Below are 12,375 nucleotides of genomic sequence, written 5' to 3' on the forward strand. Positions count from 1 at the left end.
ACTCAACAGAAACAAAATAAAACTCACCAAAACCGTCTGGGTTAGTCTTTATAACAATCTCCAACTGTGGTTTGGTTGAAATTAACCCTTATTTCACAGAGTTAGATGTGTTAATATGCCAACTCTGTACGTTGTTTCCCACGCTGTCTCTCTCTGCCCGCTGAGCGTCTCTCGTTCTTCGGAGACAAACCATTAAATTAGCAAAATAAAATGACCAACATCGCCCAAAAAATCAGCCAACAAAACCAAACCATCGGCGATGTACCATGGCAATCGCTGATAGCTGATAAATTCGTCCAATCACCCAACCCTACTGCACAATACAGTTGGAGTTTCACCTTCATCCTCTCTAACGTCACACAACTAAACTCCTGTTTCCAGGGTAATTGAAATGCTCGCTTGCACTTCAGCTCATAAACTTTGTCTGGTGAGTTGTGCGTGTTCAGTACTGTACATATGTGAATCTCTCAACAGAGATGAGAAGGAACCGAGATGGCTCAAGTTTAGTCTTTATATAGCACATTTAAAAACAACAACAACAGTACAATATATATAAAAAGGCTCACTCCTTAGCTACTTCCATCATCAGCTTTGGAAAAAGAACAATGTGTTTAATTATGTTTTAGGTGAGTTGCTAGATTTACTAGCCCGACGTGTTTTTTTAACTTGCCCCAGGCAAGCAGACAAGCCTTATTGCTGAGCCCTGTCATTAAGAGGGATGTTCTTCTTTCACTGGCATAACATTAAATCCAAGGTTAGAGAAGTCTAATGTATTTCAAATCCTCCTTTTATCTGCTGTCCATTTCTATATGTAATTTCCGTCACTGACTTTGAGCAATGACATAATATTTTGCTGTCTGATGCCATCTTTTTGTCTGCCTGGGTCCTAATGATTCCTTTAATTACAAGGCTGGGAGCTGCAGCAGCCATGGAACAATAGCCCTCAGTAACTGCACCTCCCATGGTGCAATTAGCTCTGGATACAACATCCTGGTGTGTCCTGCAGCTTTCACCTGAGACTAACGATTCTGTAATCTGCTATCAATTATCACTGAGATCCCTGCCTGTCCTTCACCATGCCATCCTCCCTTGCATTACTGCCAAACATCCTCATCACTTGATTAACACCCCCCTTCCTTTTTTTTGCCTTGGCAACATCCTCGTTTTATCCCTCAATCCATCCTCTTCTTAAACATTTCCCTGTGTTTTCACAGGGCCTTGTTTACTTCCTGTAGCAGGATCCTTCATCCTGAGTGCCGAGTCCACCCCAGGGCTCCACAGAGGACTCTTTCAAAGTGTTTCAAGTAGTCCAAAGCTCTGAGCTCCCTCTTCACTGCTCTCCTTCTTTTGTCCGGACGATGTTTATCCCTTCCTTTTTTTCCTTTCTTTTTCGCTGAGCGCTACACTCGCTAGCAAAGCAAGTATCATGTTCTCTCAAGGACACTTGTTTTCTATTTGGTGAGGAATGTTTCTCTTGACTCCTCACCCTCTCACCAGAAGCTGTTTGCATATCTGAATACAGAAAGGCCCTTTCAACTGGCCCATGCTAGCTGGGAGAAAGACAAAATAGGAGGAATTCAAGAGGAAGAGGAGGATGTTTTTGGGAATGGTTACCTCTAGGGAATAGTAACTATTAACATGGAATCGTTTCCATTTTCCCAAAAGTATTTAATAGACCGCAACAGCAGAGGATTTCTCAATAGAGAGCGTCTCGTTTTTTAAAGTGGTTAATGATGAGTGGTGTGTGAGTAATCTCCCGTACTGCTGAATAAGCTGTATAGTCGGGTTTCCACCAAGAAGTTCCTGGTAATTTTAGTTCCGGGACTACTTTCCAGGAACTAAAATGTTCCTTCAGCCGATTGTTGTCTGTGTTTCCACCGCGGTCTAAGAACTTGCGAAGATGTATGAAAATGCAACATGACATGGGACCAGGGCTGCTGGTAGTGGCAGGGATTAAACACACTCCGCAGCCTGTAGTTAAGTGTGTTCACCCATTTCATCTAAGAAACACGCTGGAAAAAAATAAACTAGTGCTGTCAAAGTTAGCTCAAATTCGTTTTAATGCCACAAATTACTTAAACGCATTAACGCAACTTGCGGAGATTGCAAGATTGTAGCAGACTCAGTTTTAAAGCTAGAGGGAAGATACTGATATCATATGAAACTAGAAAACCTAAAGAATCCATTGGTACCAACCATGTCATACTAGCTTGTTGTGAAAGTGGCTAAATAACGCTCCAAACTTATGCTAAATTTTGGCGAGGAAAAACTAGCTTGGCCATTTTCAAAGGGGTCCCTTGACCTCTGACCTCAAGATATGTGAATGAAAATGGGTTCTATGGGTACCCACGAGTCTCCCCTTTACAGACATGCCCACTTTATGATAATCACATGCAGTTTGGGGCAAGTCATAGTCAAGTCAGCTCACTGTTGCCTGTTGGGCTGCAGTTTCCAACCATTTAAATGCTAAATGCAGTACCTGTGAGGGTTTCTGGACAATATTTCGCATTGTTTTATGTTGTTAATTGATTTCCAATAATAACTATATAAATACATTTGCCTAAAGCAGCATATTTGTCCACTCCCATGTTGATAAAAGTATTAAATACTTAATAAATCTCCCTTTAAGGTACATTTTGAACAGATAAAGTCACATAAATTTGTGATTAATCACGATTAACAATTTTATTCAATTTACAGCCCTAACACAAACATTAGGTTTTGTCTCACTGCGACAGCATTTACTGCTGCATAGTATTTATTTATACACGTTGGATGTAATGAATGAAATGCAGCGGAGGAAAATGAAACTAAAAGCCCACCCCGAAAGATCCTGTACTTTTCAGAAAGCACTACCACCCGACCAGGGCCTTTTTGGGGGTCCCCCGAACTTGATCTAGACCCTGGGCCCTGCGGTCAAAACGCAATGAGTTCCTCACAAGGTTCCTTGTTCCGGGGTAAAGTTCCTGCGGTGGAAATGGCGCTCAAGATGAATATCAACAGTAGTTCTCTAAAACATACGTCTTCTCAGCTAATCACTTCCTGCCCTACTCTACAGTCTTATTTCTTCCCTCTCAAATCACCCCATCTTTCATTCCTCCATCGTAGCCGTCCTCTTCATCACCCCTCCTCACAGTGACCCCTCAAAGTGAAGGAGGAAGTTTCCAGATGGTTTAGCACTTGTCAGGGTGACTTCGGTGACCCCAGATGCTGTCCAGATGCAGGTCAACAGCGGGTGCAGGACGCTGTCCAAGTGACTTACAGCTTGCTTTAAAAAGCCACTATACGGACGGGAGGGAGGGAGAGAGGGAAAACTCTAACCTCCACCTTGCAGAATGAGCCAAATAGGCATGAAACGCCTTGAAGATTGAGTTCCTTATTATTGTGTTTAGTTCTCCTCTAATGTCGTGGCAGCTCGTTTTTAAGAAAGTTGACACGTTAGTCTGACGGTTGTCACCATCGGTTCTGTTCTGGATCAGTGGAAAGGATTAAGCGGCTTCCAAATGTTGCTGAATTATTGCTCCCTGCCAGTAAAGGAAAACATCGCTGCAAAATATCCTCATGTTAACACCTCCGGTGTGCTTCAGCTCTGGTGGCACTTTGCTGTGTCGGGCACTCTTTGCCAAATATTGTGGACCATTAAGTTTTGATGCAGAGCGAATTAACTTTTTGCAAGCACTACAGAGGAGCCCCAAAGTCACTTTCATGTATGATTAAGACACTTTGAGCAGAATGTAATCAGTTTTTTGTTTGGCCATCTATTTAACGTGACTGCTGAATCTCCCAGTGACGCACAATTAGCTCCGGCGAAGTGATCAAATGACGCATAAAAGGGCCGATGCCCAGGGAGCAAGTGCAGAGGTGCAGAAGAAATCGGCAATCTACTTTCCTTTAAAACACGTTATGTGCTTGTGTTTTTCTTTCCTAATTAACCAGGGTTGTTTCAATGGTCCCAGAGCGCCCAGTGACTGGACTAATAGAAATAAAGGCTCTCTAATGGACTGAGGGCAGACTATATTATTTCGCCCTTCAAACTTGCCCCCCCCCCCGGAACACCCCTGAACCAAGCCACGGCCCGTTCTTTAAACAACAGCCATAAAAGCCAATGAACCGTAGGAATATGTTTGCCATATGGCCTTTGATTGTTAGGGGGAGAAATAGAAGGAGAAAGCATAAAGGCGGCGGAGTGGTGTGTGTGTGTGTTGAGGGGGGAGTCCTCGAAATTCCCAGTGCTGCATGGGGCTACGGAAAAGCCTGTGTGAGTGGTGGCAGTGTGAACATTATCCAGACATGCGTGTGTGTGATTTACAGCGCTGAACTGCGAGTGCAACAGTGTTTGTAGGGATGAAGGGTGAGGGGTTTTATGTGGGCTCTGAGGGTCGGGCCAACAGGGGGCTACGCAAACCGACAGTCCTGTGCAGAACCATTCAGACCTCGCACACACGTTTACATGCAGGCATATATCTGACTGTGGCCCATCAACATGTCTTTTTGATAAACGATTCACTAAACATGTGCAACTGATATCTTTAAACTTCAACGGAGACCTGTGTTTCTGCATGTTTGCATGTATCTTATGTGTATTTAAACCTACTGATTTAACATTGCAGTGATTAAACCTACTCAAGTATGCTATGTGATCTGGATGGGATTTAAATGTTATATGAGGAAGCCACCAATATTAATTTTGAATTTTACCATGCAGATTTTTGCATTTGAACTCCCGGTCTGGGAGTTGTCCGTTGGTAGCGATTGATAGTGAGCCGTGTTGGTTAGGGCTTATTATGTCTAAACATTCCAAAATTTCAATGGCTTAACAATTAATCGATTAATCTTAAAAATAATCATCGGCCTTAGCTGCCTTAGCAACCTTAGCGTTTATTAGGATTGTTAAAGAAAACATGAAAATATTAATTAATTAACCAAAATAATAAGGGGGAAAATCAGACATAAATACCATTTAAAACAATAACATCTGGTTATTTATTTATTTACTTACTCAGATGGTGCATAGTCAGTAGATAATTAGCATTTTCTCACTGACTACGTTTACCTGCAAAAAATATTCTGTTCTTTTCCCTTAATCTGAAAAAGACAATATTCCTACTAAGCTGTTTACATGGCTAATGAAAATGAATATTCCACTAATATACCCATTTACATGCAGCCGTGAATACTCTGATTAACGTAAACTGGTGGCGGACAAACACAGCCTCCCTCTTTCTTTCCTTCAACCACCTTTGTGAAAACATTGTGATATTTGTGCAAATCTAAAAACCTGTTGATATTCAAGTCTTTTATAATGTTTAAAAGTAGGTGTGTTTCTCCTTCCGACCAGACATGTGGGTTTTTCATTTGAGCATGCTACTCTACAAACTGTCGGCTAGTTGGTTTGTGTACACTCAGAGCTGGATGTCAACAGGCAAGAGGCCGTGTGTCGCAAACTGACGTAAAAACATCAATTGAGACGCATATTCCTAATGTGCTGTATACATGTCCAAAGAATGCTCCTAAAACCTGAATATCGACATATCCCACGTCTTTATCAGAAAATTCTCCATTTGGAATAAGGCCTAATTCAGAATATGCTGTTAACATGACCCGTATCAAATTCACAATATAGTCATATTCTGAATAATAGTGTAATATTAGTGTGCATGTAAATGTACTCACTGTTTTCCAAATGTTCTCATTGAATAGGAGAATGATTAACTGTAAACTGAATAATGTTTTGGTGCAGCATGAAACGTATCACTTTCTTGTTGGGGTTAATACACAGTAAAATCATAAAATGTGGTGGTGGGGGAGGATGAGTGGAATTTATATTGGATTAGACTTCAGAGAATTTAATTTGAATATGATGGTGTGAGAAGCTTGTGTACTGTATGCTGCATATACAGTACACTATATGATTTCTCTTTGTTCCGTTTCTATGCATGCATAATGCAGTATGGCCTTGGCGGTGGATATTCATGCCACTGCGTCCCATCTTATCTTCCCCCAGTCCTGCTCCTTTGTCCCGGGATTCCACAGCGTTCCCAGCTACACGGGCACTTACCAGCCCGACAGTCCCCTTCCCTATCAGCCCGGGCCCGCTATCTTCTCATGGGCCACGGCTGACACTCCATTGAGAGGAGATTACAGCATTCGTCTTTGTTCTACTAATCACCCTGTCTCTATTCCATGTACGCAAATGGTGATTTCAGGACATGCAGAAGCTGAGAAAGTAGCTGACTAATTAGGTTTACTAATCACACTTTCATTAGCCTTTAGGTCTGAATCTCTGTGTTTCTAAGGACGGGATTGTTTTTTCTTTTAGAGACTTTTTTTTTTTTGGTTCTGCTCAATTATTCAAAAGGAGAGTGATATCATAATTAGGACGTCTTTCAGAGCTGTAAATAAATCATTTGGGTATCAGCCGGGTGTCCTTTAAGAGTTCTAGGACGAGCTTTGTTTAGGCGGCTGAGACGGTTTTCAGAAGAAAGAGGAGATTTGGTGCTTTCACACACACAGACACTGTCCAGATAGCGGCAGCAAAGCTCAGTTTTGGCTCTGAGACAAATTTATCATAAACACGATACATAATGTTATTATGTACACTTAATTAGGTTTAATATAATTTTACTTCTGAGGCGTTTTCCTCTGGATTATTCGATTTAATTGTGTTAAAAATAAGGCTGCATGTGAGGAAAATATGGGATAACGTTGTTGAATATTATGATAATGATATTACTTGCGATAAATAAACATATTAAAGTGTATTCAGTTCTGCTTTTCTGCTGCTTTCAGTATCCTGCTGAAATACAACAAATTGCTTGTTGAATTAAAAAAAATGGAAGGAAATATATTTCCAGCATTCTTTTATTGAACAAATTGAACATAAAAGGCACCAGTAAAAAGAAGAATAATATTTATATTTTGAAGTGCAGTTTCCTACTGATACTCTCTTTCAACCAACTAAAAAAATCCCTGAATATTGCAGTCTTTTGCGGTGTGTTTATCATGCAAATTGACATTGTCATCTTGAGATTTTGACGTCATTTGAAGCCAGAGTCTGCGCAGTAGTGATGGGGCAATTCAGATGTTTTGGCTTCACTTTAGGGGAGCTGTCATGTCATCCATCGTTATATTCAGTCTATGGTACAAGCTCACTGATTCAAAAGGCGCTGAGCATTTTGCTGAACTTTGCAGAGTTAGAGGCCTGCATGGCAGTGCGCTGGTCCGTGCAGAAGAGATGCACACTGAGAGGAATTTGATCTTCTAATTCGTTGTCGTCCCAGAACTGTCCCAGCAGTTTTATCTCCGGCTCATATAGCTGTCTGCTCCTGCTCCATCTGGATGATTTAGAGCCCGTTGCCCTCGATGATGGGCAGAAAACCTGCTGCGCTCAGATGTTAAATCCTGCGTTGTGGTTGCTTAATGTTATTATATCTCTCAATCTTTGCTGCTGCATGCACGTGTGCACATATAAACGTGTGTACAAACACTTGTTAGCGTCTTGAGTGTGTGTGTGCTATAGTAGAGTGGAATGGATAGATCGTAAAAAAAAAGTGTCTACATAACCACCGATGAGCAGCACAGCTCCAAATAACTTGGCTGCTGCTGTGTGTACTCCATTCCCATAGGAGGTCCTGTTATAGCCTGGGGAATTTACGAGGCTTCATCGACACCATTCAGAGAGCTTTTACTGCCGTCCATCCGACCAGTGTGAAGCTTTACTGGACCTCAGGAGAGCCATCTGTGTCTCTGTCTGTCTGTCTGCAGAGATTAAAAGCAGCCTTGTTCACTCTGCTTAATGCCGGGCCTGAAACTTTCTTGTCTACTCCAGCTTTTGCAACCATTTTTGTGTGGCTTTGTGTATGGTGTGAGTATTAAATGGCGGGTCCATCTGCGTTTTTCAAATGAAAATACCCTCTCAGCCGTTAGCAAAAAGCAGTGACGAAGGTGATCAAAGTAAGCTAATCAATAAGGTTATGTATAATGTGAACGCTAGCACTAGCTGAGTTAACATTAGCTGTGTTAAGTTTGGAAATAACTGAAAGGGTTAGTTTGGATTTTTTGAAGTGGATTTGTATGTATTCTCCCGAGTTCTGTGAGTTAAAATGACTGCTTTTGTGAATGGAGTCTGGTGGCTTTGAAGAGAGCGATATAACGGCTTCAGTTCCTCGTCAGAAAAGGGCTGGGTAAACGGCGAGGTAAAGCTGCTGTGGACAGGAGCAGCAGAAAAATCAATTTGAGCCACTTGTACGCTAGTGTACACTATATTTAGACGATTTTCACTGATCTTTATCTTGCCAGCAGACAACCCTTTCCGAAGAGGAACTGAAGCCGTAATATCGCTCTCTTCAAAGCCACCAGACTACCTTCACAAAAACAGTAATTTTACCTCTCAGAACACGGAAGTTGCTGGTCTACCGCTGAATCGATCGGTTAGTTAGTTTGTGTTATTGTGTGACTTTCGGATCCGAACTAACGTGGCGTCCACACAGCAGGACATTGCTTAGCTTCAGTGCTGATACTGTCTGCTACTCCAAACTGGGAGCATGTCAACCGCCATCTACGTTACTGTATGATAACGATGTATACTGTACATGTAGCAGCGTCATCATGCAGAAACCTACGTCAGGACATGTGAGAAAATGTTTTTAGAAGGGCTTGGGAAAATATAATTTTGACGCTAAAACATACCAAAATTTTAATAATGGATTTGAATCTATAAGGAACACACTGGGAAGCTACATAATGATATAAAAACCTCAAACAAACCCAAAGTAATGGAGCAGCCCTTTAAATGCTATAATTAAAATGTCACATTGCCCGTGTTATTTGCTCCATATAGAGCTGACAGATTCCTATCGCGCCCCTTTTAGAGTGGGTTTGCAGGCACATTCTTTTGACTGTGACATGTGGCCATCATGCTGCTCATGCACGTTCATTTATGCAACAACACATATGATCCGTGTTGGGTGGAGCTAAGCTGCAGATGTTCTACTGTCAAAGACTGCTCAGCTTAAAAATCATTGATCTTTGAAGGAATCCTCCTGTGTTACAAGTGCCACTTCAGTTTCACGAGCCATTTTGTCGGCTGATCATATGTTCACTGATGTTCCCCAGCTGCTAAAGGTGCACTCTCTGATGTTTAAGTCGTCACGATACAACCACATTCAAAGGCAAAGAGGCACACTTCCACACCACCGCCCGGCTCTAAATGCACCACAAAGCTCCTGTCCGTCCGATTGTCCCACGTCCGGCGCACCGCTTCATCTTCTCTGCTCTTTCATTGCCGATAAAATGATTAGGCGCTCAGTGCGGGTGCATGTTGGTGGAAGTGATTTTGATGTATGGCAGGAGCTGAAGTTGATTTAGTCCCCGACTGCATCAGCTGCCAATCTCTGCTTTATTCCCTGAGCATGATGGACGCCCACGGGGTCAAAGGTCAGGTATGTGTGGGGATGACCGTGGCCTAGTCTTGACCTTGGGATGGTTGGTATGGTGGAGTCTGTTGGTTCAATAAGGCCCTTCTTTTCCACATGACAAATGAATGGATGTGTCATTGGGGAAAAGGGGAAAAAAACACACTGTGTCTACTTTGACCTCTTCGAACGGCGCTCCGGGGAAAGTTAAGGCCCGAATCTGCTCTAGGGGGTTACGGCTCGGCCCCCCAGCGGCCGGGGATCATGTTCCTAAATAACCTCCAGACATCCTCAGGGGATTTATGGACCCACTCGGCTAGAAGCACACCTTGGATCAGGGTCAACTTTGATGGGGTATATAGGCAAGTATTGTGTAGCGGTGCGAGCCAGAGTGGGACTGAATGTGTGCCTGCACATGTGATGCATGTGTACGCATGCTTGCGTGTGAACATGCGAGTGCGTTTATGCCTGCGCTGAAGTGTAAGAGGTCAGATCTCCGTGTGATCTGACCAACTAATCTAAATCTAATCTCAGCCAGCTGCATGTCCTCGGCCCCCTTCATCCCTCTTTTCTCCTCCAGCTGAGGGAGAAAATTATTAAAGCTACAAATTACCAAGACCCAGAGGTTCTTCCACTGGCGGTGATGGCAAGCAGATGGCAGCGAGACTAGGAGAGAGACCTAGCCCTCCTTTCCCCAACCCCAACCCCTCGCATAAAGCGCCATTTGCATTTCATGAGCCTTAATTGCGTCTGTTGCCCTCCTCCCCACCGGCTCTGCGATTTTGTGCCTGTCACCGTGCACCCCTGCACCCTCGGAGGAGCTGTGATAGATTAAGGTGGACCTTCTGTTTGCAACCCCCCCTCAATGTGTTCCAGAAATTAGAAAATATTATCTCCCAGTAGGCTCGGAGTAAAAGGGAGTGTGGGAGGTGATAGTGACATTGGGTGGGATGGGACGAGACAGGGGGAGTTTTTAAGACATTAATGTGAAAAGTGATTGTTTTAAAAGCTTGTCCTTGACCCCATGATGGCGAAACAATGATGCGTGGAAACCCCCCGACACCTATTAAGCACAAAGGTAATAATGCGTATCAGTCAATACTTGAAAGATGCAGATTTTGTGCTTTTTTAAGTCATTCTTTTGCTATTAACTGTGTACTTAAACTGTGTGCAAGCTTGAGAAAAGAGTGTCTGAAGGCAGGAGTTTAAAGTGTTCATTGAACTGTTGTGAGTTAAATCAAATGGCAAGTTATGACTTAATGTTAATCCGTCATCACCTCAATGTGACAGGGACGGGACGAGTCTTTCCAGACTGGTGTTGTTACAGGATGACGTGATGAATACGTCTGGTGTCCGTCTGCGTTGTCTCGCCGCCACACATCACTTTGTAGTCATCGTGTTTGTGTGGATGCACATAGGAGTATGAATTTAGGCAGAGCTTCACTCAGTTATGTCCAGATTTTAAAGAACAGACAGGTGAACAGGCTCACAGATGACCAATAGATGAAGGTTAAAAACACCCAAATGATTTTACACACCAGTTTGACCCTCTTCTTGCATATTTAAATTTTCTAACAGTGATATTATCTCTGTTTTGTCTGAATTTATCCAATCATTTATCAAAACGTAGAAGAGTCATTGTCTTCCTCCTTTACCTCCTAATGATGTGTTGGGTCATAAAAGCCTTTCATAATGGCTCTGGAGGAGGAGGAGGAGCGTTCATTAGACTGACGGAAGGGTAATAGGAGAGTAGACGTGTAGGAGAAATCACCTCTCTCTATCGCATTCGTGCATACTAATGGGAATAAGGTATCCGCCCGCCCTCGCAAGCAAGCTGAGCTCTAGACAATGCTTAATGCTCAGATGTAGAATTAATGAGGTTTAGCACATTTTAATAAGAAAGAATTATCTGCTGAGCCCAAGGGAGACATTGAGAGTCTTCTCTAGAAATATCATTTTATATTAGATTTCACTGTAGTGCTCTTTTTGTACCACATAGAGGCAGTGTTTGCTAATAAAGTGTGTGTTGCTGTTACTGTCTACGTCCACCAGATGTCGGTGCTGCTCAGGACATGATAAACTACCTAAAAGTTTAAAAAGATTTTATGGATGGAATTATACTTGTGTAGCCAAAACATATAGATAGATATAATTGTGACATCAGGAAAAAAAATTTATGCATACAGACTTTCTCAGCTACATTAACACACACAAACACTGAGACCAGACCAGAATGCAGTGTCCCCATTTCACCCAGAGCCAGTATGTGAGAGGGAGGGCGGCAGTGGGAGGCGGTGACCTCTCAGGCCTGCAACAAGAATCCTCTGTCTGAGACTGCTCCTCTTTCATGGCTGGAGATTTAGATGCCTATCATCAGCTCGGGGCAGAAGAGCTGGTTATGCACTGAATGTTGTCTTTAAAAGGAATATAGATATCATCACAAACCGTTAAGGCATAAGCTCCTGTAAGCACAGGTTGTTGTTGTGTGAGTCTTTCATCATAAAAACAGGAAGGTTTTGCCACTCCAAAATAGAGCTGCAAAGATGAATCAATCGGTTGTCAATTAGGAAATTAATCGTCAACTATTTTGACAATCAATTTAAGTAATTTATTAAGGAAAAAAAATGTGATTATTATCTAATTAATTCAGATCAGATAAGATATACTTTATTGTCACGCAGGGAAATTTGTCTCGGGCTCCACACACACATACCAAAGTCACAATGTACATACACTCGTGCATGAACATGCTTAAATTCCCATGTTGATTGTGAGACAGTAGTTCTTTAAAATAATAAAAGGTAATAAAAGACAGAAGTTTCAAATACCATTCAGCTTCACTTTTTTAATTTAGTGACAAATGATTTAAATAAGTCCCTTTACTGGTGCTGAAACGATGAGAAGAAGAGTTGCTTTTCTCCGTTTATATCATCGTATGATGAATATCTTTGGGCTTCGAAGC

The sequence above is a fragment of the Sebastes fasciatus genome, chromosome 20 (genome assembly GCF_043250625.1).
Source record: "Sebastes fasciatus isolate fSebFas1 chromosome 20, fSebFas1.pri, whole genome shotgun sequence".
Lineage (NCBI taxonomy): Eukaryota > Metazoa > Chordata > Actinopteri > Perciformes > Sebastidae > Sebastes > Sebastes fasciatus.